Consider the following 25,097-nt stretch of genomic DNA (forward strand, 5'->3'; position numbering starts at 1 on the left):
CTGTGCTAAACCCACTCACGCAGAGGGGCAGTGCTCACTCCTCAGAGAAAGGCATTAATTCGCTCTGGAGAACTCCACTCCCGTAATCCAAAGTTGTTCACAAGACTGTGGCACTGAAAAATTAAGCTTGAACGTGTTTTCAGTGGGCACAAACTGGGAGGGAGGGAAACAGGCTTCAGAGAAGAAACCCACCAGCTCCAAATTCTGTACCAAAGAAGCCTTCTCCTGTGCCAGTCTTCACTGAGCTTGACTTCCTGGGTGCCACACCACTGCTGCCAGCCTTCTCGTCCATGCCCCCAAGAGATGTGCAAAGCTTGCCTGCCAGCATGGAACATGCACATGAAATATGCGTTGCACAGAAGAGCCCACTTTTAAGGTAACTATGTTTTCCAGGACTTTCTGAATGTTCCACAGCATCTGATAACTAGTTCACTGAGTGGTTTTGGGGACATCTGCCTGAGAAGAATCAGCATGCTGCCTTGGGGATCAAGACGACCCGGAAAGCATGTGGCTGAGTATGGCGCAGGTCTGTGGAAGCTCCGCATGTTTGGTAACTAAGTACACAGTGCACATCCCAGCTTCCTTTCTGCCACATGTAGTTCATATGTAATACATCAAAAAGACATAAGTGGGTGCCTAATATAACATGTTAAATATCCAGAGACTACAGAAACTCAAATAAAGGGGCAGGTAGGTAGGCACACACACACACACACACACTCACACACGAACGCACGCATGCTAAGATATGCTTAAATAACTGCAATACACAAACTTGGCTGTCTGCTTTCTATGAAAAGGTTATGGAAGATAACCAATTTTCTGAACTGTAAATACAGAACCAAGTAAGCAAACGTTGCTCAGCAAGGGCCAGGCGAACGAGCCAGGTGGCTGGCTGCTTTCTAGCTCTGCTCCTGCTCTTCTCCCACTGCCCGTACTGCCACCGCCCTATCTGCCGCGGCTGTCTCCGCCTGGAAGGGCATCTGTACCACTATCCTAATAGTTTGTGCAACACCAAAGAAGATGAACAAAATCTCTTCCCGTCAACACATACAATAATAGCTTGTTTGTTCACATTTCAGGCCACCGCCTTGACCCTGTCTGGATTTCTAACTGGCTTTCTATTGGAGAACATGCAGAACTCTAAATATCTTGCTACTTCTATCTCACCTCCCCACTGGGAAGCTACCCTCTTACATAGGCCCCAAGCATTGCCTTACGGGACTGTGAAAGACCATCCATTTACCTTTCCCTGGAAGTAGGGGATGAGAGAGTGCAGCATGGCTATTCTCTGCATAAAAACACACCACCTCGGGGCAGCTGGACCACGGTGATTCCCAAGAGAACGGCAGCAGGCTGCAATTCTCACTTCATACCCAAACCGTATCAGTGCCTGTGCCCTGTCCTTTGGGATGACGTGACTTTGAGACTTCACATTCAAAGCCAACTCGTCTACAGCGATTGTGGGGCAGAGGACCACACAGGCTTCCCAGGCCATTCTTACAAGTGCTCGAGCAGCCATTAATGGCATTTACAGAAGGATATAGGAGTGTTTACAGAACTACGGTTTCCCGGGAAATGAGGTAGCCTTTGTGATGCACTGTGTAAGATAGATCAATGAGGATCAGCTGGCCGGCAATGTAAAATGTATCTTAAATGAAAAGGAAGGAGAGGTGGAGAGAAAGGATGGCAGCAGCACCTCCCCACCCTGCTCGAAGCCCGTTCACAGCTCCCAATTCCAAGGCAACCTTGTAGAATCTTAAGGGGGTAAAGGAAGTACCTGACTTGGCTCTGGGCTTTCTAAGAGTAGGCTGAAGCAGAAGGGAAAGAAATGGGTGGGTTTCACTGAAGGCAAGAAGGCTTTACAAACTGCCTCCTACTTGCTCCTCGATATTGTCTGTTCAGGCGAATAAAGCCAGCTTGCCCACTGCAATTGTGTGGCAGAAGAGGACATGGGCTTCCCAGTCCATTCTTATAACTACTCCTTTTCAATTAAAAAAAAAATAGAACAAGTCATAGAAGCATGGATGACCCTTAGGGTCATATGGCTAGGAAAGAATTGTGCTTAATATCAAGTCCATGGCTTGATGGTTCTGGTCCCTGGTAGCACTTAAATGTACCATGTTGCACCATAGGAGAATTAGAAGTACATACATGTGCACATGTGTATAATCAACATGCTACCCCCAAACTTCAATAAAGATTGTTTTTCTCATGTATGGAAAAGAGTGATGGGTCTGAACGCATGTGTGTCTTTAGCTATCCATCAGTCACTCACTTGAAAGCAATTCTTTCTGAGTCAGTCTCCTCCAAATGTTTCCCTTCCACAGTGATCCCAGAACTTGCAGTCTTCTGGAATGATCATAATCCAGAACTTTCAGAACAGTATGTCCCTTGACAGGTCTCTCCACTGAAATATAAGAGCTTTATACATTGCTCGTGCTGACCCATTCTATGTGACCCATCACTAAGCTCCAGGGTCTGTTATTATTAATCTATGACCCTCCTAAACCATGGCCACTTGAATTCTGGACTTCCACTTGAAAAGCAACCTTTCTGAAATGTCCCTTCTGAGCAGGACAACTTCTACCATTTAAGAGCTATCTGTCTAACGCCGAGGAGCTTCCAGATACAATGTCTGTAGGAGAAAGGTGTGCTACCAAACTTCATGCATGGCTCACACTACGGCAGGGTGTCATTTTAGCGAGACGCGAAGAACCTGTAAGACGAGGAAGAGTTAGACAAGAAGCAACTGCCAGGCAACGTGGCAAGTTCATCGCTTAAACACTCCATTTCATTCCAAGGTACCAAAACGATAATAGACTTTATTCTAATTGGATTGTCTGCAATGAGCCAATTTAAGTGCTAAATGCTGCGAATTATTCAGCTCGACACAGCCATGCACTGATGGGAGCCACTGTGGGGCAAGGGGGCTGTGGAAGCTGTGAGTTCCAAAGCATAATGAGGAGCCGAGCGTCGAACTTGGCAGTCCTCCACCTCCCAGATTCATAGCGTCTCAACAGCTGCAGGAGGCCCAGAAAGGACCGGCTGCCACCTTGACCCAAAATGCATCTGTCACCAGCCAGCGCAGCTGATATCAGAGCAGCTGATTCCAGAACAACCAGCCCTCCACCACCGGGACAAAGACAGGTCGGAAGCTTCCCGAGAGAAGCAGGGAACACAAGCAAAACTTGTCACAGGAAGGGCACTGTTCGACATCCTCGGAAGTCTCGCTGATTTCTGATGCTTCCACCCATGAAACAGCTAGATATGTTTTATAAACAGAGGCCTAGAGCTCAAGGTCTGAGGTGTGGGGAAGCAGCCTTATAAACACAGGACCCAAGTTCAATTCCCAGAACACATATTAACACTCTGTGCACGGTGGCATGTATAATCCCAGAGCAGAGGACATGAGGACCCCAGGAACATGATGGCCAAGCGGTCTATTCTACTAACACTCTGTGCACAGTGGCATGTATAATCCCAGAGCCAGGACATGAGAACCCCAGGGACTGGATGGCCAGTCAGACTACTCTAGTGAGCATGAGGCCAATGAGAGCCCCTGTCTCAAAGGAGACGAACAGCCTTTCTGAAAATGACAGTCCAAGTTGTCTGTTGGCCTCCATGCTGGCACAGCTGTGCAGATATAGACAGCTCACGTGTGTTAAATAAAAAGCCTCATGTCGTTAATTAAATTTGGGGATGGGGGGGGTCACTCAAAAAAGACATGAAAACAGACTGAGGAGAAGGGAGCCGAGCGGTAGAAGACATAAGGAAGGGTAACTGGGAGGTGGCTATGAAGAGATGAAGAGAACACATTAGACACACAGCCGTCAGCGAACTCCAAGCCTCCTATTTAATATTCCTGTAGCTCAAAAAAGTCGCTTTATAAATGGACGTGATAATGGAGCCTGTGTCGCATGGCCGGTAGGAGAAAAGAGTTCACATGGGAGCTCTTCTGCTCAGATTTGCTTTCCAGCGATTTAGTTCCTGTGTGCAGCACACCTTGAAAACATTACACAAACATTCAAATAGAGAAACGCTATGGGACTGTAGGGTAAGTGTGATTTGGATGAGCACAGTGAAATCTCCCCCATCCCTCTTTATTCTACTGGTCCATGAACCCTACCTTCGCCCAGAATCTCCATGATGCGTCTGCTAGTCCCTCAGTAGAGTCTAGATTATTCATTCCACTGTCACAGTATACAGTGCCTATATCCAAGCAGCCCTTAGAATTCTCAGATGCAACCCCAAAGCACAGGATGAAAGCAGCTTATGTGTTATATGTATCTATTGTGTTATTATTGCTCATGGGTGATGATGATAGGTTTATAAGCAGAGAAATCATAGTTGTCAGGGAGTTCGGTGCTGTCTGTACATTCAGGCATCCTCTAGGATGAAGGCTGAGTATAGTAGACGGATTATGCACATCATTAGGGGTCAAGACACATTAGAAAATAAAAATAGAGAACAACTGGAATACAGAGTGGATATAATTAACATCAGCAATTAAATTTTCTTCCAAAAAAGTTTTTAAAAGAAATAAAGCAGCCAGCACCATCCAGCCTCAGCATACAGGGGAGAGAGATTTCAAAGACTTGAGTGCCAAGTCCTACTGAAAGTATGATTTCCTAAGTTAACTAGGAGCTGTGGTAAACTGGCTAATAAAATGACCTTTGGTAGCACTGCCATTTTGTCTGACACAAATCACATTTTCATTAAATATTATAGTTTTATATACACAGCCAAAAGTAAGCCTGAAGTCCTGTGGAAAAACTTCACTGGCAAAGACCAACAAAGAAACACATATATTCAACATTTAACACTTTTAATGTCACAAGGGAGCATTCAAACCGCTTCTTGACAAACAGGAAAATTAAGCTTCTCCAGAGGCTAGCAATTCTGATTCCACTTGGGTTGAGAGACTAAGGTGTCACTGTAGCCAAATATGACTGAATAGTCCTCTGTATGCTTTTCCCTCAAAAGAACCAACAATTGACTGGCCTCCTCAACAACTCTCTGTCTCTTACACCCTAAGTCACACAGGGTCTGGCACATGATTTAGGGACAAGCTACAATTAGGTATAGAACTATAAATTGTACCTTCAAACAATGTAGCTAGGACTTCTAAAAGCAATGGTAACTTTTTTACATCCCTTGTCCTTATCTGTGAAACCCCTTATTCCAGTGTATGCATGAGACTTTGTTGAAGTCAGGATCTCATTGTGTAGTGTTAGCTGGCCTCCAACTGGCTATGTAGACCAGGCTGGCCTTAAACTTACAGAGGTCCAGCTGCCTCTGCCTCCTGAGTGCTGGGATTAAAGGTGTGCACCATACAGTCTGGCTATGACCACCTGACACAATGTGATGCTCATCAGACTCTAACAAAACATCCTACTGTGTGCTGTGCTCTCGGAGAGGAATTCATCTCCATTTACATGGGCATCTGAAAAATACCCACAATTCTTAGACCTCGGTCGACCACCCAAGGGTCCCTCCAAGACCTCACTCCACAAGTCTCCAAAGGCGGCTGCTGGAGCAGCTCTGGAAACTTCACTGCAGGGTTCTCTAGAGACGGACCACGGAATAAGAAGATGGTGGAGAATAAGATGCGCTTCGCAGCTCTAATTGCAGAACAGCAACGCCTTCCGCCAACTCCAAGCCGTCTCCAGCTAAAAACAGTCAAGACACAGGAATGCTTGCACATTAATCAGGATCTCTGCTCCCTCCTCCGCCGCAGCCACACACACTCACTTTGCAGAGGAGCAGGGAGATCGGTGTCCTGGGAGAGCCAGCAAACACAGAACTGGGCACGTGGGTGACCCTGACGCAGGGAAGAAAGAATCTATAGAGCCCGTTATCTTAAACTGATTCATAAGGCCTTGTCCACTTCAGAGTTCACACTGGAGAACCCGAACAAGGTGCTAATGTTTGGGGGAAGCAGCAGACAACACTACCACAAAGACTGGTCCACCCTGCAGGTGCTCAGCTTCCTGCTGAGGGGTAGCCATCTTTGAGCAGGGTTCCATAGCCACCTGCTCTTTATGCCCCCATTTGACTTCTGGGTCACAAGCGAGGGAAAAACCCAACCTAGAGACACTGAGGAGACAACAGACTCCAAAGAAGACAAAACTGAGGTCTTTTCAAGACATTTTTATTCATAAAGACCATGCTGACTAACTGATGAACAGCTTCAGACACTTAAACCTGGAACACGAAAACCCAGAGATGGGCCACTCTCTGCTGCCCACACTGCGATATTCATAGCAGGAGAGAGAGGGGCAGCCAGGGATGACTATCAGATGGGAAGGAGCTATCCAATCCAGCTGAGTTCCTGGAGCCTCTCTCTGAGGAAATGAGCCGGCCACAGAAATGTAAAGACTCCCACGGCGATATAAGGATCTGGGTCTTGACGCAAGAGAGCCAGCTAGAGGCCATCAGGGAACTTCGTTACCTGACTCCAGCAGCTACCACGGAATCACGATGCAGAACGGCAAAGCAGGTAAGTGAATCCTTTCCAGCACAGGAAAAAAAAAAATGGGTCAAAGAAAGTGAAAGGGCTGGAGCCCAGTGGAAACTATATTCCGCCCTGATCTGATTTCTGATCGAGGTAATTATAGGAACATGTGCCTGAACTCATATTCCATTCAAGCCAGGAACTACTGAAGAGACATGGATGAAAAAAGCCAATGCTACGACCACTGGTTTCCATTCAGATGGCCAATAAACTGGAGCCTTTGTAAGCCCATTCTGAGACACACTCAATTAGGGCTAAGAGGGCACGTTTTCCTTTGCTAAAGGAAACACAAAAGAGGGCTCTTTCACGGTTTCTACTGATCTCTGTGAGTGGAGCTGTTCTTGAAGAGCACAGCCTCTCCACTTACAGAGCTTCATCACACTAGACATCCACTGAGTGAGGAGAAAGCAGCGCGAGGAACTGAAACAGGGACGCTCTCTCCTTTTGAGAGCAGCACAGCTGAGTACCTCACGTTAGGTCAACCAAGACAAGTAAAGCAGACCAAGCTAAGGGTGCGATAAACTGAGGCACAGCACAGGTTTTCAGACATCCCTTAGGGAAAACCACAGGGGCAAAATCATAAAGGAAGGAAAAAAACCTCACATATGAACAGGAGACCTGGAAAGCCATGATTGACAGCTAAAGTCACAGACCTGCAGACTGGCTAAGCAGATGGAGTTCAAAAGAGCTAGGGCAAGGTGGCCCTTGCTAAGGAAAGCAGCGAGCATGCACTGTTACACAGCAAAGGCCGTGCCCAGGAGATCACTCTATCCCTTCATATGGAAAATTTCCCATTAATTATATATATAAACAACTTCAAACCTAAGCATCGAGAGCTTGACTAGATTCACACCCAGGCAGTCTACTGCCTCCCCGCAACTGGAAATACCCGGATCAAACTCCTCTTGAAACGCTTCTAGGCTTTACAGACTTTACATGCTTCAGAAGAAGCCCCTCACTGCACAGAGAAGAAAGAAATACCAACCTCCCAAACCTAGCTCCCAATTGACAAGAATAAGGGGAATTGAATATCAAAACTATGCAGATTATTCAAGTCTATCAAACAAAAAAGCAAGAGATCAAAAAAGAGCCATGAAAGTTTTGGAAAAGATTGCCAGCCACACAGGAATCAATCATAATGGCAAACTCTGATGAAATCTTTTTTCTTCCATTCCTTTTTTTTTTTCTTCCATTTACATTAAAGGATAATTGAGTAAGGCTTTAAGCAAAGCTCTGCCTTTGAGTCAGTAAGCAAATGCTAAATGATTCTGCATAAATAGTTCTCACACTTAAAGGGGAACCAAGAACACACTCCATGTGAACAGTGAATTCTCAAAGTGCTGCTACTCAGACAACAGACAACTCCATGACTGCCGTGCTCACACTTTGCTGGCGGGAGAAAAGCTAAGGGCCACACTCCACTTCTGAAGAAGCTAGATTTCCAAGGCTGACTCTTGACTGCTACACAGTGTCTCGGAGAATCAAAGAATACTTTAAGAAGCCCCTTCTGCGAGGCTCTAAAAATGCTACAAAAAAACCCCAAAACCATGCAGGGCCAGGCAAGACTCCGACTCCCTGCTCTCCTAGCACTCACGAAAAGAAAAGATCTGATTACCCAAGGAGGGCATCAAAGAAGGCACAATAGAGGAAATGGAGGGTGGAAATCACCGGGGAAAAATGCACAGGTTTGCCTGCGGTGAAAGAAACGCAAATTGGAAGAACTTTGCGCCCATGTTCCCAAATATTGTTTATAAATGTTCTTTTACATTTAAAGGGGGATATGATATAGATATAAATAATTTACATTGGTATGGATTTTAAGGTCAATTTTGTTATATGTATATGTATGTCTGATGTTGATTAAGGTATCGTGTTTGTGTAGTTCTTTTAAAAATGTAATGTATAATTAAAAAATATAGGTTGTTAATGGATAATCGTCGATAATAGTAAAGCTTTTAGTCATGTTAGTTAGATTTTCTAGATATATAGAGATATATTTTAGTTAGATAGACATTCCTAATATCTTTCAAAGACTACAAAATATTCCACTTAAATGTTTTAATAACTTAAGGCTTTTCATGACAATGAGACATATCTGCTCCTGGCAGCACTAGCTACTTCAAGAGGAAAATGGGCATCGAAGAGGCTCCTTATGGAGTTTGATAGCCATTTGGACAAAAAACTGCTCTTGCCTGGACTGATACATAGATTGGACACAGAAAACCCTAAGAGAGAGGACTGCTGAACTTGCCTATAGGTGAGATGATCTTTCGGGGTTCCTGATTCATAAAAGAGTCTCCAAGACATTCTACAGGACACAGCAGATACTGACTAAACTGCCTTTAAAATTTCCTACATCATAAAAATGTCTGCTAAAAACTATGGGCCTGTAGGCCAAAGATGGATGCCCCAACGGTACAGAGAAACTTTGGGTGACTGTCCAGGCAGCAAGTTGTCTCTGTCATTTCTAGAGTTTAAAAGTCACATATTTCTTGTTTACTTAGGTAATATTATATCCTTCTGGAGTCTTTGATGGAGTTAAAAAATAGATAGATAGTTATAGTTTTCCTTAATTATGATAAAAGATAAAATAGATATAAATACTGTAACTGTAATTCTTACTTGATAACTGTTTTGTTATATGTAATTTTACTATGTTAAAGTTAAAGCCTTTCTTTTTTTTTTAAACAGAAAAAGGGGAAATGATGGAGGATTCCCATTGGCTAATAAAGAAACTGCCTGGCCCATTTGATTGGCCAGCCCTTAGGTGGGCGGAGTAGACAAAACAGAAAAAAGGAAGTGAGGTAGATGGCTCAGTAAGATGCCACACCTCTCCTAAAGGAGACAGACTGCCGTGCCTCTCCTCAGAGAGAGATGCCAGATGCCATAAAGCCAGCCACCAGGTCAGGCGTGCTAAATCTTTCCTGGTAAGACACCACTTTGTGGTGTTACACAGATTATTCGATATGGGTTAGTCAAGATGTGAGTAAGAGGCTAAAACTAATGAGCCAGACAATATTTAAAAAAATACAATTTGTGTGTTGTTATTTCACTTGTAAAGCTAAACATGTGGGAGCTGGACAGGATAAAAAACAGGCCTGCCCACAGCACCTCACTACAACTCAGACAACAGACAACTCCATGACTGCCGTGCTCACACTTTGCTGGCGGGAGAAAAGCTAAGGGCCACACTCCACTTCTGAAGAAGCTAGATTTCCAAGGCTGACTCTTGACTGCTACACAGTGTCTCGGAGAATCAAAGAATACTTTAAGAAGCCCCTTCTGCGAGGCTCTAAAAATGCTACAAAAAAACCCCAAAACCATGCAGGGCCAGGCAAGACTCCGACTCCCTGCTCTCCTAGCACTCACGAAAAGAAAAGATCTGATTACCCAAGGAGGGCATCAAAGAAGGCACAATAGAGGAAATGGAGGGTGGAAATCACCGGGGAAAAATGCACAGGTTTGCCTGCAGTGGAAGAAACGCAAATTGGAAGAACTTTAAAGTTATACTTCAGGGCTATTAAAACACAATGAAATTATAAAACCCAATTTTGGTGGGGCCCAAGATAAACAGGTATACACTGCCAGCCACAAAGCCAGCTTCAATCTTCCTAAATGATCCAGCAGCCTTTAATAAGAATTGTTCAATAGCAGTAATTTCAAAGAAATAACCGGGTTGGGGGAGGGTGGCCATTTAGACCAAAAATATTACATATCATTAAAAAATAATGAAATTGGAAACAATGCTTCAACACAGGGAAACAATTAGAAAAACCATGACAAAGCACAGTAGTATATAATGGCATTTTTGCTAAAGACATGCACAACATATTCCATTAAAAATATACTTATAAGCAATTTAACAGAAAGATACATATATTTAACACACACACACACACACACACACACACACACACCCCAGAGAACTACAGTGAAAGGTATTTATATACTAAATGTAAAACACAGATTGAAAGCAGGTTCACTGGAATGCCTTGGTCTAAATGTTTTACAGGGGAAGCCAAAGTGCTAAAATTAGTAGTTAAAACATCAACAGTTTTATCCCTTGGGCCCAAGTGCCCAGCTGTATCCTCAGAATATTTAATGGTCAATTTGACTTTTTAACTTACCAGGATTCCCAAACACCCATGAGATAAAAGCCATAGGCACACTTGGGAGGTGTCTAGATTCACATAACCTCTGGGCAGGCCTGTGCGGAATTTTCTTTTCTTTTTTTTGGTTTTTCGAGACAGAGTTTCTCTGTGGCTTTGGAGCCTGTCCTGGAACTAGCTCTTGTAGACCAGGCTGGCCTTGAACTCACAGAGATCCGTCTGCCTCTGCCTCCCGAGTGCTGGGATTAAAGGCGTGCGCGACCACCGTCCGGCTGGAATTTTCTTGATTCAGTATTGGGGGCCTCAAGGTAGACAGCACAGCTGTCTAGGCTTTGGTCCTGGACTGTACAAAGGAGAAGCTGGCTGAGCATGAGCCTGACTCTTCCCGTTTTGTGGACAGTGTGACAGCTGCTTCAGGCTCCTCTTGCCTTACTTACCAGCCAGGATGGACGGTATCCTTGAATTGTGAGCCTAAATAAGCCCTCCTTCCCTCCCTCTCATTCCTTTGGTCAGAGTACTTTATCACAGGGAGATGAGAAGTAACTAATATGGAAAGCAATAGAATGTAACGAGGCAAAGGACCCTAGCTTCCGCAGTCTACGAGGGAAATGCCTCAACTCTCCACTCCCTTTTTATTTGTAAGCAAACAACATATCCATCATCAGTTTGCAGAAACAAAGTATAGAAAAAACTTTTCAAAGAGGGGAATGGGGATTAATATGGGGGCACGAGAGACCAACACAGAAGATTCTGGGGAAGTGGAAGAGGGCAGTGGAGGGAAGGCCACACCCTGTGAAGCAGCAGCTAAAGGATACTGCAGAGTCGAGTGACATTTTGGTGGAAGAACCCCAGACTCCCAAGAGGTTCAGACCTGTGTCCGAGAACCACTGGAACCCAAGGCAGTTTATATCAGCCAGTGATTCCATGTGGTTTGAGCAGTGTGTGCTTGGTTGTCCCTCGGAAACACCAGTGCTGATCTGGGAAAAGGAAGTGAGGAATAAGCCAAGAAATAACCAGCCAAAAAAAGATGAAGGACGATCTCTGGGCCAATGGCCCAAAGATGCTCATTACATTGAGCACTGCAATGGTCTTCACCCACAACCTCACCAATCTGGTAAAGAAAATGCAAGGACAAGAAAGAACATTGAAACTAGAAATAAAAGAGGTTTTGAGGAGCAGCAAAAAACAGATAAAGGTATAAAATGATGCTGAGTCTCCTAAATCCAGAGACAAGAACAGTGGAGAACACTCTACTGCCCACGATATACCCACTGGGTCTTCCGAAAACAGGATACAAAGCAAGGTGAATGGATAATGCCAGAGAAAGACTGCTCAGTCATTCCAGCAAGTAGGAACAGCACATTTTGTTGAAATTCACCAACCAATAACCCAATTCAGTAAATTTTAAAATTCTGCAATTCAACAAAAATTCCCAAGGTGCACTTCTGGATAGATATATGGATACTTGAAGGCACACATTCATGTAGAGACACACGCATGTTCACACACATATACTTGTACATACTCATTCAAACACACATACAAATAAATCACACACACACAGACTCTCTCTCTCTCTCTCTCTCTCTCTCTCTCTCTCTCACACACACACACACACACACACACAAACACATGCACGCACACCCCTAGATCCAGAGGGTATTAAGTATAAAAATCCTCACGCAACACTATGTGTGGTAGCTGGAGACACAGGCAGCCAAGAAAACTGTTCACGTTGGGAACAGGGAAACGTAATGGGAAAAGCAGATGCATACAGAGAACATTACACAGTAATCAAAGGCAACGAGCAAGAATAAGGCAAGTCAGACAGATCTCAGAAGATAGTTCTAAATAAAGTCTGAGCTGAGACATCACGAGGGAGAACACGCAAGGCTTCAGGTAAAGCAACACACTAGTAATGAGCATCCGTGGACAAAAGGGGACCTAAGAGAAAAAAGTAGGTAAAGAACAATGGATGAGGGTCCTTCACACGCTAGCAGAGATGCTACGCTATAAAGAATATACTGGCAGCCGGGCGGTGGTGGCGCGCACGCCTTTAATCCCAGCACTTGGGAGGCAGAGGCAGGCGGATCTCTGTGAGTTCGAGGCCAGCCTGGTCTACAAGAGCTAATTCCAGGACAGGCTCTAAAAAAGCTGCAGAGAAACCCTGTCTCGAAAAACCAAAAAAAAAAAAAAAGAAAAGAAAAGAAAGAAAGAAAAAGAATATACTGGCTAAACCCTTTGAACCTGACACCTGTACTTTGTATGTTTGTGTCTGCACTGCTGTGAGCACATGTGCAGGCCATAGGCCAACCTCAAAAGCCTTCACTTGTTATTTTTTAACGCAGTCTCTCACTGGGACCTGGGGTTGCATAGGGTAGATTAGTTGGCCAGGGGGTGCTGAAGACCTTCCCAGTGCTGAGATTATAAGAACAAAAGCTCAGCCATTTGCTTTTGTAATGTCAGTGCAAGGTATCACACTCAGGGCCTGGGGTAACTCGGCAAGCATGGGACTGACTGGGCTTCCTCACAGTCTGGGGACTTTCCTTTGTGTCAGGCAGCGTCTCACTATGTAGATCTCACTGGCTGACCCAGAACTCAGTGTGGAGATCTCACTGGCCTTGAACTTACAGCAATGCCTCAGCCTCCGCGTGCTGGATTAAAGGCATGTGTTATGTGCCTCGATGGACAGTTCCTAAATAAAACGTCCCAGTAACCTGGAAACCAACCTGAATCTTTATCAGCAAAGAAAATCGCTCTTGGCGTTGTGGCTGCCATTTTAACCATTCTCTTCATACAAAGGGCCGGGATTCCCCGATCATTCTTAAAGTCAGGATTGCTTTACTTCTCTTCACGTGTAAACAGAGTTGGAGGTTTGAGAGGCTGAGCTGACAGGGCTACACATGGGATAGCTGAGAAGGGCACACTCAAGCTGAGGTAACGGCTTTCCCAGGGCCACCAAACACCTAACTCCTCATTGCTTGGCCCCTGAAACAGGAACTCTCAACTCCAGGTGGCTCATTTTTAAACTTTTTGCTCAAGAGCTTCATCTGAGTGTGTAGGCTGCAATGAGCTCCAAATGCGATCTCAAAATTGGCCAAGAAATGAAGCCAAGAAAAGCCCTGTCAATTAAAACTATCTGGTTATTAAAGTGAAAAGGGGGGAAATGATCCACTTTGTTCCTATTCTGGGGACAGGCGAGAGCCTCTTCAGTGTTTCTGAGAAAAACCATCATGGTAAGCAGCGGCAGGAAAGGTCTCCTGAGAAGACAAGGGGAAAAGTCAGAGCCCTCTGGCGCCTCTCAGTGAGTCCAGGGACTGGAGAGTGCAAAGCAGCATCAACCATAGCAAGCTTAAACCTGCAATCACAACAACTTCATTAATGCTCTCTCTTCAGGCCACTCAATTCTGTAGACCAGAGGTGGTAACTTTCACCTCCCCAACAGACACTGACTACATCTAAGGATACAAAGTCACAATAATTTCTGTTTACTTTCTTTCCTTCCCTTTCTCTCTTTTTTTTTAAAAATTGGTTTTTCAGGACAGTTTCTCTATGAAGCCCTGGCTGTACAAAACTCACTCTGTAGACCAGATTGGTCTTGAGCTCAGAAATCCACCTGCCTCTGCCTCCTGAGTTTTGGGACTAAAGCCATACACCACCATGCCAAGTCATGCTTGCTTTCTTAACTCCCATCCCCAAGAAACAGAGAGACAGAAGGTGCCAGGGTTTATTATTATGCCAACTTACCAAATTATACCAGACTGAACTGGCAATTCTACCCCAACGTGTAATGGTCAGCTCTCTGGACTTCAAACTGCTGGTTCGAAATCACTCCAAGTCACAAATATGCTCTCTTAAGCTTGCGTGCTGAACTGAGGCCAAAGAGTCAATGATCTGAGAGATTTTTTTTTTTACATGATTTCCATTTCTGAAATGCTGGCTTGAAATGTCAATTCAGACCTATACCTAAGTCTCTGCTCAAAGGTTAGGGAGGCAACAGTAAGCTCTACTTCAAGGGTGAATGACGTCCCACAGACAGGACAAGTGAGGGTACCTGAGCACTGTTGTGACCTCCTCTGTCAATTCCTCACCCTGGATGCTGCCACTCACTTTGATTATGTTTCTGCTGGGTGCGGCCCTCACCTTCTTTACTAGAAATTTAGTTCCTTAAAGAAACATTTCCCCCAGATACCCTTCAGCACAAGGTTACAGCTTTAAGAGGACCTTTGGAGAAAACATTTTTATTCAAAGATGGAAAGCAGTTTTATCAGTTACAGCAGGACTCGAGGAGAATGGCGGCTGTGCCACTGGAACTTAGACATCCACATCTGGGCTCCGCTGGCAAGACTGGAGATTAGTGACGATCTCCAGGACAATGGAGGCATGCGTGCAGATCCAGAGGAAACCTTTCTGAGTATTGGAAAGGTAGCTTCTAGTCTAAAACTGGACATTCATCCCCGGCTTCTCTTAGTAAAGTTACAAAGTGCACATCCAGAAAAAATCTGGCCAGAAGTTACTGTACTACAGTAGATACTTCTAGAGAAACAAAGTTGCTATTATTAAAAGAAGGAAGGGGAGGAGGAGCAGCAAGCAGTGACACACACACACACACACACCCATGCATGAGCGCGCACACATATGCATGCATGAGCGCGCGCACACACATACACACACACATCACCCCAAATCACACCTTTTGAGGTACTGCTCTGAAATCCCAGATTGTCTATCTTGAAGTTTTCAACTTAAATGACTTTCATGCTTTCGTTCAGTTCGTTCTGTTTCAAGCGAAGAAAAACACATCTGTTTCTGAGGAGAAACCTGGAGCACATTGCTTCTCATTTCCTCCCGCAGCAATCAATGGTAGGCTTGGAACAGCTCTGGACTCTCTAACCCATGTATGTCTGTCATCCCAGCACTTCAGACGCAGAAGCCGTGGATGAGCTGAAGCTTCCTAATCTACAAGGCAAGCTCCGGGTCAATCGGGTCACATAGTAAGAGTGTGTCAAATGAATAACTAACACAAAATCCAACACAAGTCTAACTTACACAGGGTAGATTTCTGCAACCTAAGACATTTCACATGTAAACAAAGATGTATGCTTACAATCCTGTAACCTTGAAAAGCTTTGAGCCTCTTATTTTCTCTAGGGATGATCCGATGGCCCCAACAGAATCTCTTCAAACTTAATTCTGTCACAACCAATTCTAAAACTGAATGAAACCCAGAAAATAAAAGTATGTGCTTATATCATAAATAAATAAAAGCAGGTGAATGGGAAAAACGACTGCAGAGGTCTTTCATAACAACGTTTGCTCTGAAATTCAGGAGGGCTTCGGGATACAGCTGCGTAAAGTCAATGTTCACATATGAAATATGTTGCCTTTCAAATGAGAAGAGTCAAGGGGACACAGACATGGGAAAGATCCTCTGACCATGTCCTAATCTCTAGCGACTGTGTTAAAAGTTCTCTAACCTCTATGAGAGCCATGTGGGTTGTTCACAGGATGGCAAGAGAAAAAATTCAACAAACCTGGGCAAACATCCGAACCTGCCGCTGGCTTCCAGAAATTTCCTTAGATTTGCATATCTTTCGCTCAAATATACAGAAAGGGAGAAAAGAAGGGGACACTGGGGAGAGGGGGGCACTGGGAAGAGGGAAGAGAATGAAGAGGAAAGGGTAAAGATCCCTCCTCCTCCTCCATAATACTGCACTAGAGTAAAACCCTAGGGTAAGAATTGCTAGGCCAGTTTTTGTCAAATGGAGGAAAATATATACGTAAAATCTTAAATGCTAACTGTGTTCATATAAATGTCTTTCGAGGCTTTTACAGACTGATTTACATGTCTTTCAAACCACTCAAGGAACAGCACTTTAGAAAGCCAACATTAAACTCTGAGTACCAATTCCAACGTAGTGAGAAGCCTGGCTGTATACTCAGGGATTATGTAAGAGGCAGAAATCTGACCAAGAAACTAGGCAGCTAGGAGCCTGAGGCCCTCTGGAACTCACAGGGTGCTTTGGAGCCTGTGAGAATCTGTATGAATCTTAGGTCAGCATTGTCCTGCTCTCCCCCAGGGTCGGCATACCCACATTTGCTTGGGCTGCTACACAGACAATTAGTCGGATACTAAGCCACAGCCACGCAAACCCCTGGCCCCTGCAGGGCAGGCAGAGCAGGCCATCAGTACTTCCTTCTCTGGGTATTCCGCTTTCCCTTCACATAGACCGTCTCTTGGGCGCTAAGAAAAACTCAGCTTGAGAGACAGCAGCTAGGCCCAGTTTCAAGGAGTAGTTACTGACAAGCTGGAGCACAGAGAGGGCTCCCCGGTTGCTCTTGGTTGTTGAAACCATTACGCAGAAGCAAGAGAGGCAGGACAAGATTGTAGCATGTAAGAGCACAGAGTCCCATGACTGACCCTGTCCTCAGCAGGGAAAAGGATGCTCAATGTTTATAATTTCCTCAGCCCCACCCGAGAAACCCAACACCAAGATGTGAAGAAACTATTACGGAAGCCCCTCTTCCTGCCAGTGTCTGCACGACATCCGCCTTGCGGCTGCCAGGCTCAAATCCTTCTAGAAACATGAGAAGAGGAGCAAGGGGGGGAGGTGAGGTGAAGGGCAGTGGTACTTAATGACTTGCTTCCTATATTAATAATAATAAAAATAATGAAGCAGGTACAGACTGCTACATATTTAGATTATAAGATCCAGGATGGAATCTTTAAAAAAACATGCAGATTATAGTTGCTCCTCACCTTACCCAAGCCTTTCTATCCTTCCTTGCTGCCTTTCTCCTGCCCCCCCCTCCACAAAATAGGGTTTCTTTGTGTAGTTCTGGTTGTCCTGGAGCTCTCACTGTAGACCAGGCTGGCCTCAAACTCAGTCACAGATTTCCACCTGCCTCTGCCTCCCAAATGCCAGGATTAAAGAGATGCATCACCATGGCCTAGCTGGCTGCCTTTGCTTTCTACATTTGGCTAACCCATAGTCTGAAAATCTGAAATGGAAAATTCCAGAAATGAAGACATCAGGAGCTTAAAATCACACGTCCTTCTGAACAACGTCACCGTCCTCTGTCGCAGATGGCATGTGAATCAACACTGTCCCGCACATTCACACCACATAGGCCGTGGCCCATTGGTCACTTAACATCTGCCCTGGCTCCACAGCACTAGGGCAGTAAAGCTGGCAGTTCGGGCATGTGCAGGAGAAGCAGAAATGTCATTCCTGTGGGTACCATGTCACATTATCCCCAGACAAGGGAGGGCACGTTATAAAAGGGTATCTTAACAAGGGATACATGCCCATTGCATTATAATTGTTTTGTTGCCACTTTGGGTTGATAATCCCACACCACACAATACATGCAAGCTAAACTCTAGCTTCTGTGTGTACATAGGTTTTAAACATGCCCTGGGAGTCGTGAGTCACACTCCCTAAGGATAAAAGGGCACGACTGTGCACACATTTCACCGAACCAGTCCAGCTAAGGTATTCATAATAGGCCGCAGGGAACATGGTTTGAGAGGGGAAAGGAGGTAGCAGGGTATTTCTAAATGCGTGTTTCCGAACTCATGAAAATAGGAATTCTTGGCCTACAATTACTGTTCACTGGGCTTTCTTAGGGGGTCATTATCCACGTGGCTGCAACTTTTGAGTGTTTGCGGATGGAGAAGCAAAGGCAAGGCATGCGACGGGGAAGGGAAGAAGCCAAAGGCATCCCAGTGGGAGTGCGATATTGTGAAAACCAGCAGGAAAGGGGCAGCTTCCCGTGGGCAGGGTAAGTGGCAAGGCAGGGAGGGCTCTGTTCAGCAAGGTCTGCAACCAGCTTAGCCACAGTGAAAGGTAAAACAGAAAGCACTCCAGGGAGACAAGACAGAGCACTCTGAGGCCTTCCTTGTGGGCCCACTAGCAACACACACTCTCCACCGCAACCAAAGGGCACGGAAAGCAGTGTCTCCCATGAAGAACTGCAAGACAAGCTCAGGAGTGACCAGCACAGAGTTCTGGAAACTCAGGAAAGCTGGGATGTTGGTTACCACTGCCTGCTGATAGATCCCAGGTAAGCAAAGCTGTGCGCTGCTCTCTCTCTCTCTCTCTCTCTCTCTCTCTCTCTCTCTCTCTCTCTCTCTCTCTCTCTCTCTCTCTCTCTCTCTCTATATATATATATATATATATATATATATATATATTTGGGAAAAAGTGAATTAGGTACAAAACTTTGAATTCACCAATACAAGATAGATAACAGAGTATTTTCTCTGAGTTTACCAAACCAAATGGACTAGACATTGTGAATATAATTCTTACTTCATAATTGTTCTTATTGTATATTTTCTTGAGTCAGTTACAACCTTCCCTTTTTATTTAGACAAAAAGGGGGAAATGTGTGATTTTTTAAAATCGCATTCTGAAGCTTCCAACACTGTCAACAAAATTTGCTTTGAATCAAAGGGAAGAGCTAGCTATTAGCTGACCAAAATCAACCACAGATATTTTGGAGGACTGAGGACAGATAGAGAGAGAGGAAATAGGGCAGGGCTTAGTGAGGGTCCTGCCCTTTTTGGATGCAGGAGAGAGGGGGAATGGCACTGGTCACTACTCAACCAGTTCTCTGATCATTCACGTTCTGACCCCGGTATCTGATTCCCGACATTTTATTGTTAAAGAATAATTAGATAAACACACCCCTGGAGCCTATAAGGAACCCAACTCCTAAGTTCCCGTGTCTCAGCCAAGAACAAAACTGCTATGAGCTGGAAGCACACACTACAAAGTCGTTTTGTATATCTTTTCCCCTAATCACCTTTCTCTTTATGCCACCTCGCCAGATGGGCAGAAAACAGCTTCAATCGGCCTGGAAGCCAGAAGAAAACTCCATCTCTCCAGGTGTCCACGTAGATGTCATGAGGGCTGTGAAAGCAGACAAGGGCAAGCCATGCATGGTCCAAACCAGCAGCTCTCGGGCTGCAGCTTTCTTTCTCTCTACACCACAGGAGGGCTCTTCTCTTTCCCAAGCCTTCATCCTCATGTGCACACACAGGTGCATGGGTCGGCCATCAAGCTATTCCTCCAACTTTCTTGACCATATGTTTTGAGACAGGGTACCCACTGAACTTTCAGCTCCCCTACTGGATACACTGACTGGCCAGTGAGCAGCAGAGGTCTGTCTATCTCTACCTCCTTTATCCATGCTCTGTCCATGGCTGCTGGGTACTGGGTGGCAAGCCATTTCTTTTACCAACGGAGACACCTCCTCAGACTCCATTTTGGTCTTTTTCATCAGCTATCAATCCGTGACAAGAACCTGCCTGGGAGGAAGGGTGTGAAACACTTTCAAATAAATGTGTTTACAGCATAATGCATTGATTCTGCTGTGCTGAAAGGCTTGGGTCTCGGGCAACAGTATATATGACTCAAAAGAGAATAAAAAGGCAAGGCAATCTACAAACTGGTCTTGAATTTCTCCTCAACAGCACTTCTCAGACCCCAGGAACAGGTGGCTACCTTAGAGGAACACTTGGCCAATTGGCTTGGCTCAGAAACTGTGAAAAGGCTTGGGGCTTACTGCAGTCAAGGCCTGGGAAACTGTCCACACACAGCCTTCTCCCCAATTCAAAAGGCAACCTGAAACCCCCTTCTAAATTCCTTTATGCTGGTGTTTGTGTGTGGTATATGCACATGTTCCTGTAGCTGTGTTCATATGTGCCTAAAGGTCAGAGGAATCCTACACCATATATTATCTGTGTCTGTGTACAATTTTTACACGTGTAGTGGAAGGCCATTCCCAGGAGATAACTTCCAAAGGGGCAAGAATACCACACCCAAACTTCTGGAATCTAATTTCCAACTGTAACCCGATCCCAGCGTATTACTACCCAGAACAAACATTTTCTCAGCATCAGCTGTCACCAGGTAGTAATTAAAAGCATAAAAGTCTTCAGATGAAACTCAAAACACTGAAACAGTTCTCTGCCTGCAACCCAACCCCCAAACTTGTCTGTTAAGAGCTATTGTCATATTGTCGAAAAGAGCTGTCTGGAACCGTGTCCGAGTACGGTAACAAAATACGATTGAAGAGAAAATGCAGCAAAATATAAGGCATATATGAAATTAAATTAGCTGACACCAGGGTTTAAAAATATTTAGATGAGGGCCTGGAGAGATGGCTCAGAGGTTAACAGCACTGGCTGCTCTTCCAGAGGTTCTGAGTTCAATTCCCAGCAACCACATGGTGGCTCACAACCATCTGTACTGAGATCTGGCGCCCTCCTCTGGCGTGGGGGCATACATTGAGGCAGAATGTTGTATACATAATAAATAAATAAATCTTTAAAAAAATATTTAGATGAAGACTCTTGCAACTTCTGGAATCCACAGAAGTCTATTGGGGTTTCCTCCTGTCCTTCAAGGGTACCATAGTTTCAGCTAGCAGATTCCTCAGCGTTGAAGTCCACACTGTGTGCCAGAACCTGAACTAACACTTTTCTCATGTTCTTTATGTCTATGTACATGTGTGGTATATGCACATGTCCTGTGGCTGTGTGCACATGTGAAGGGGGCCAGAGGTTAATGCTGATAACATTCCTTGATCATCAGTCTTTTTCTTGCTGTGTCCTCTCTCTCTCTCTCTCTCTCTCTCTCTCTCTCTCTCTCTCTCTCTCTCTCTCTCTCTCTGTGTGTGTGTGTGTGTGTGTGTGTGTGTGTGTGTGTCTGTCTCAGAGAGAGGAGAGGGAAGGAGGAAGGGGGCGAGGGAGGGACAGAAAAAGAGAAACCACATCAGGCACAGTTAGTCAACTGAACCAAGAACTCAGTGCCACAAGGAGCGCTGGCTAGCCATCTTGATCCAGGCATGTCTGGACCCTGCTTTCCAAGTCCTCGTATTACATGGAAGTTGTCAAGCCTACCTGTCATTGATATAAACTACAGGGAACCTCAATCTGGTCCTCAGTCTTGGTTGGTAAACATTTTACCCACTTAGCCAGTCTCGTCATTTTTTATAATAGGATCACTCACTGAACACATAGCTCACTGATTAGCTAAAATGGCTACCCAGTAAATTCCCAGGATGCTCTCGTCTCTGCCTCCCCAGGGCTAGGAATATTGAACTCAGGTATACAAGAATTCATGGCACTTTACTGATGAGCCAAATTACCAACCCCTACAAGACAGCATGTAACGACAATAACTGAGAGAAAATATAACATTTCTTGAATTCACGGACTCTCCTGTCTGTCACATCTGCTACTGAGCTACCTCAACAATCTTCCCAACAGGTTGGATGTGAAAAATGAGCCTGTAAATCCCAAGGCCACCTCATCCCCCATTGGTGCTCACGTGACTCCAAAGGTCTCAGCCTTGGAAGAAGGACCGTTTAGGAACTTCACTCTGGGCTGTTTCAGGCAGCACCTTAAGAATGGGTGGAAGGAAGACTGAGTACACTTGCATCACAGGACAGGGACTAAGGGTGTCTGCCAACGCTACAGATGTACATCCATTTGCAGACCACTAACAGATCCACAGAGGACTCCCTAGCAGGAGGAGCCGACCCTTCACTGAGAGACCAGGGTGGGAAGAATTAGCACCACAACAGCATTGGAAGAAGTCATTTATTTTTCTAATTAAATTCTCAAGTCGGCGGGAGTAGCCTATTAAAAACATAAACCCAAACAAACGTGGATGTTAAGGCCAGCATCAGCATAATTTTTAGCGATAAAGGAGATATTACAACCTCACACTCTTCGCTGATTGCTTCCAACTTTAGGGACTTAAAAAGGAAGAAGAAAGCAGGCATTCTGGTCATCCTGTCATGTCATCTGATACTTGTAATTTGAGCTGATGCACTCAACGAGACTATTTGTGTTTAAAGCTGTGTTAGAAAATTACATTTTTTAAAAGGCATTTATAGAGCAATTTCTATTTGTAAAGTGCTTTGCAGTCATTTTTAAAAGTAATTCTTAACAACAACCATGTAAAGTAGGTCAGGGTTATTATGCCCGACGCTGCCTCTCTCAAAAGGCTGAGTCAAGGGAGGTGCAAAAAGGTTAAATGATTTTCCTAGGGTTGCAGGCAAAGCAGGCAACAGAACTGAAGATGTTGTTACAGCTGCCAGATCCCAAATGCTGACGTCATCCTGATGCCCCCCACCCCCACCAATTCCATGCCTACTGAATCAGAATGAAGAAACTGGTTCTGAAACCCCAGGAACAGGTGCAAGATGAGCCTGCAGGGAGATCTGGCTGGGACCCCCTTGCTAGCAGGGCTTCTGGTAGGTTCATGCTTCACCATAGGAAGACAACAATGTTACAACCAAGCTGAGTGAGACTTCAGGAAAGACAGAACTAACCACACACTCGCCTGCCCACCATAGAGCTTTAAAAGCAAAAACAATTGAAAATCACTTCAGATCTGCAAGTCTTCCAATGTTCAAACACAGTTGTCTTGGGGGGTGTGGGGGTTCTGTTCATTTTTCTCAAAACATTTCCTTTGTGTTTCCTTTACCTAAATATAATACCAATTCAGTGTGAGTAGCACCACCTTCTAACTACTCATTCTGCTGCACACTACAATATGCTGCTCCCTCCATACATAGCCCATGAAGCATGAGCAGATCTGGCCACCTTCCCTGGAGTGCGTGGAAGACACCCAGGCACCAGGTAGTGTAGCTCGCTGGCATTAGTTCTGTTAATCCAAACAGAAAGACTGCACAGATTAAAATACTCAGGAGAATTTACAGAGGCTGTCTAGGAATACAACAGGACAAGTGTCTAGAATCCAGTTTCAGGCCATATTAATCAACCTCAGAGTCAATATAATCACCTATATTTCTCACTGGGGAACCTCCTCCACTTCTTCCTTCCTCTGGATTTGTTCTCCTCAGCAGCAAAACCTCATTCAAAGAAAACGCTTCTCCATTGTCTTTGGTCAATGAGTCAAGAGACTCCATTGAAAAGAAGGAAAAGTAATTTCTGATCAGGAAGGAAAGCTTTGTGATCTATGTCACAGTCGGCTTTCAAGCAAAAAAGCCACGGGACAGCACCTTTCTCACACTTGGAGTGTGGGTGGCCTACGCCCTAACACGCAGAAATCTAGAAAAGAGAAGCACACATAAAGAAAAATAAATACATAAAGACAAAGCTAGAGAAAGAAGGATGAGGACCTCTGCAATAAGGCAGAGGCTATACAGTGCTTAGAAGAATGGAGGCCAAGTACAGTTATTAGTAAAAAACAAATTCTAAAGACCTATGAGTGGCTTAGCAGGTAAAAGCTTTTGCTGCCAATCCTGATGATTGCGTTCCATTCCCAGGACCCAGCTACCCTCTGGATGCATGCCTTGTACACATTGACATGTGTTCTCACACATGTGAACAAATATGAAAAAAGGGTTTTAAAAGCACAGAGTGAGACGGATCACAGGGTATCAATTGACAAACCAAAAAAGTCTGACAATCTCAAGTCTCCAATCATGAAATGGTTGAGCCCCAGGAAACAGAAGGATCAATGCGACTTGACAGCATTGCCACAGAAAACCCGACCTGCGCCGTTGAATTTAAAGTTGAAAGACTGAACGCGTTAGTACAAGGTGTGCTCTCACCTAACCTGATCTGTCCCAGTGCTCAACGTTCTAGCTACTCATACAACAGGAAGGAAGTGCATTTGTCTAATGAAGAGGATCATAAGCAGTCCTGAGTTTGGCGCAGTAAGAGATCAACCTGAAAAACCTAACACATTTCTATATATTTCCAATGAACAAATGAAGCATGAATCACACTGTATTATCCCGGAGTCAATGAAGTACTTAGGTATATACTAAAGAAAGCACAGACGAGAAAGAGAGGCTGAAGGCCAGAAGTATATGAATGAAATCCAGGGAAGTCCAAATAAACAGAGGCAGTGCCTTGTGCTGGACTGAATGGTCAACATAGCAACGCTGACAATGAGTCTCTGCTCGCTAATCTATCCTGTTAATACAACTCATACCAAAATGCTGGCTGTGGCTTTTTTTGTTTTTCTTTTGTTTTGTTTTTCAAGACAGTTTTCTCTGCAGCTTTTGGAACCTGATTTGGAACTCGCTAGATAGACCAGAGATCTGCTTGTCTCTGCCTCCTGAGCACTGGAATTAAAGGTGTGAGCCACCACCACCCAGTGCTGGCTGTGGTTTCATACACGTCTAGATTATAAATTTCATATGGGAAACACAGGCCCTAGAACATCTGGCCGCAATCACAGCAATAGGAGGCCATTCGTTGTCACCCCGAGACTGTGCAGAGCTGCAGCCAGGAAGACAGTGATGTCGTGCAATAAAGGACATGAATCGGTGCCACTGAGGAAGCAACACAGACCCGTACACGCATGCTCAGCTGCCTCTGTGCTTCAGATTGAAAATGAATGATGGAAGAACAGCATCCTTAGCAGATGGTGCTAGAGAAACTCGCTGCTCTTAGGCAGAAACCGCAAAAGAACAAA

General features: G+C 44.8%; 1 protein-coding gene across 2 annotated transcripts in view; it reads right to left on the reverse strand.

Annotated features, from left to right (window-relative positions):
- The window catches only part of Ptprg (protein tyrosine phosphatase receptor type G), a 660,978-nt gene that overhangs the window by 343,272 nt on the left and 292,609 nt on the right, over positions 1 to 25,097 (reverse strand). The window lies entirely within an intron of this gene.

The sequence above is a fragment of the Arvicola amphibius genome, chromosome 12 (genome assembly GCF_903992535.2).
Source record: "Arvicola amphibius chromosome 12, mArvAmp1.2, whole genome shotgun sequence".
Lineage (NCBI taxonomy): Eukaryota > Metazoa > Chordata > Mammalia > Rodentia > Cricetidae > Arvicola > Arvicola amphibius.